This window comes from Octodon degus, unplaced genomic scaffold, assembly GCF_000260255.1.
Source record: "Octodon degus isolate 3935 unplaced genomic scaffold, OctDeg1.0 scaffold00005, whole genome shotgun sequence".
NCBI lineage: Eukaryota > Metazoa > Chordata > Mammalia > Rodentia > Octodontidae > Octodon > Octodon degus.
The window spans coordinates 29,914,546-29,917,249 of NW_004524581.1; the positions used below are offsets into that span (position 1 = coordinate 29,914,546).

The 2,704-nt window shown below is 39.3% G+C and overlaps 1 protein-coding gene and 1 pseudogene across 1 annotated transcript in view; one reads left to right on the forward strand and one right to left on the reverse strand.

The window, feature by feature from the left end:
• The window catches only part of Uhrf1bp1 (UHRF1 binding protein 1), an 84,430-nt gene that overhangs the window by 57,599 nt on the left and 24,127 nt on the right, over positions 1-2,704 (reverse strand). The window lies entirely within an intron of this gene.
• The window catches only part of LOC101584843, a 2,658-nt pseudogene continuing 1,354 nt past the window's right edge, over positions 1,401-2,704 (forward strand).

Below are 2,704 nucleotides of genomic sequence, written 5' to 3' on the forward strand. Positions count from 1 at the left end.
GAAAAGCAATTTAATACAGGGCACATGATTTACGTTTTATAGAAGTCACTCAAAAAGTCAAGTACAAAGGAGTGCAGGAGGGGCTGATGAGATGGCTTAGTGGTCTAAAGCACCTACTTAGAACAAGCTTAGCAAAGCACAGGGACCGCGGTTCAATCCCCCAGCACCACATGCCAGCCAGTCCCGCCCCTTGGTGGGCTGAGCTGGCCGCACACACACACACACACACACACACACATAAACAAACAAATAAATAAATTTTTTTTTAAAAAAAAAAGCAGATGAGTAAGGCTCTAGAAAGAAATCAAACCAGAAATAATTTCTCAGGTAACTATAGAAATGGTGACCATAATAAACGATGTGGTTAGACTGTAGAGAAGACACAGGTTAAAAAAAAAAAAAGAAGGGCTGGCCAAATAGCTCAGCAGATTAAAGCACCTGCTTAGGCAGATGCAGTGGCCCAGGCCCCTCCCCCAGGGTGCACTGAGACAGCAACTGAGACCGGGCATGGTGACACACACCTGTAATCCCAGCTCTTGGGAGGCTGAAAACAAAAGAGGATCACTACGAGTCTGATCTATGTAATGAGACCCTATAGACTCTGTACTAAAATTTAAAAAATAATAAAACAGAGCTTAGGAAAATGATGAAAACCATGAATGCCCTTATCAGATACAAAAGTTACAATTCTGGGTATATAGGTCTTGCTATATCTTGGTCTTAACCATCCAGTAGAAAAGTATAAAAATGAGTTATATAAAGTAAATCCATATTAATACGATGAGCTGTAAAAGGTTCAAGTCAATAACTTCTGAGGATGACCCACTAATATTATAGACTGCTAGACAGTGTTAGATGTTTAGTAGAATTCAAACACTTATAGTATTTAGATGCCAATAGAATATTCACCTCTGACAGGACAAAAAAATAAATAAATAAATATTTTTTTTAAAAAAAAGAAAAAAAATGGAAATAGAAAAAAGCAGTCAATGCTCTAATTAGCTTCATCTCTTTTTTCTCAATTGTTTGTACTTTTTCTTTTTCTTAATCTCTTATAAATTGCTCCAGTTTTTTTCTTCTTCCAATATCTGGTAATATGAATAGCTGCTTGTAAGACAATACCATGTATTACAACAAATACTGTGAAATTCATATTAGTTTGTTAAGTAAAAATCTGTATGAGTTGTCAAAAAAAATTTTTAAAAAATCATGAATGCCCAACATAAGAAAGAAATGGAATCATGAAACATTAAAATAGATTTCCAGGAGATTAAAAATTCCACTGAAAGTATAAAAAGCAGAATGAGCCAATGTGAGGACAAAACCTCAGACATACAAGACAGGATTGCAGTTAGAACCCATGAAAAGAAAGATTTCTTGGGCTGGAGAGATGGCTCAGTGGTCTAAAGCACCTACTTGGAACAAACTAAGCTAAGCAAAGCACAGGGACCACAGTTCGATCCCCCAGCACCACATGCCAGCCAGCCACGCCCCCTGGTGGGCTGAGCTGGCCACACACACACACACACACACACACACACTAAATAAATGTTAAAAAAAAAAAGAAAGATTTCTTAAAAATAGCAAAGAATCATGAGAAATCAATCCAGCAGCTGCTAGATGATGCAAAGAAGAACAACATGAGATTGATCAGAGTCAATGGAAAAAATAGGCGACAGCATAAATGATATAAAAAACCTGTTTACAGAAGTCATAGCAAAAAACTTCCCAAGCAGGTAAAAAGAATTTGACATACAAATAACAAAGGCTTATAGAACTACAACTGAGAAAAAAGTCTATACCAAGGCATATGATAGTTAAGATCACAGAAATTCAAAGCAAGAACAGAATATTAAGAACTGTCAGAGAAAAGAAACAAGTCTCCTATAAAGGAAAGCTCATCAGAATCACAGCTGATTTCTCGACACTAATGCTCAAGTCAAGGAGAGCTTGGAGTGCAGTATTTCAGCCCCTAAAGGAAAACAACCTCCAGCCCTGAGTGTTGTAGCCCACAAACTATCACTCAAAACTGACAGAAAAGAGAATAGTTTCATGATAAAGAACACCCAGAGAACTTCCTGACCACCAAATTAGCCCTCCAAAATGTTCTGAAGGACATTCTAGAAAGAGATAATGAAGATTACACATCCAAGAACCCCAACAGAAGGAATCCATCAGGCAAGGCAAGAAATTGAATAGAGGGAGAGAAAAGGAAACATACAACAAGGAACAAGATGACAAGGATAAGTCATATGTATCAGTAATAACCACCAATGTTAATGGTCTCAATTCACCAATCAAAAGAAACATACTGCAAGGATATAGCTCAGAGACATAGTGCCTGCCTGGCAAGCAAGGGCCTGAGTTCAATCCTGATACCAAAAAGAAAAGAAAAAACCAGACTGACAGAATGGATCAGAAACAAGATCCTGGGCCAGTGAGATAGCTCAGCAGACTAAGCACCTGTGTGGGCAAGTGCAGGGACCAGGGTTCGATCCCCTGTTTCACATGCCACACTGGCCCCACCCCCAGGCCCGCTGAGCCAGCGACCAAGTCCACCTATGCTGGTGCACACCTGTAATCCAAGCACTAGGGAGGCTGAAAACAGGAGGATCACTACAAGTCCAAGCTGGGTAGTGAGACCCTATACCAAATACACAAAATGGGGGGGGGGAAAGGAGGAGGACAAGAAGGAAAAGAAGGA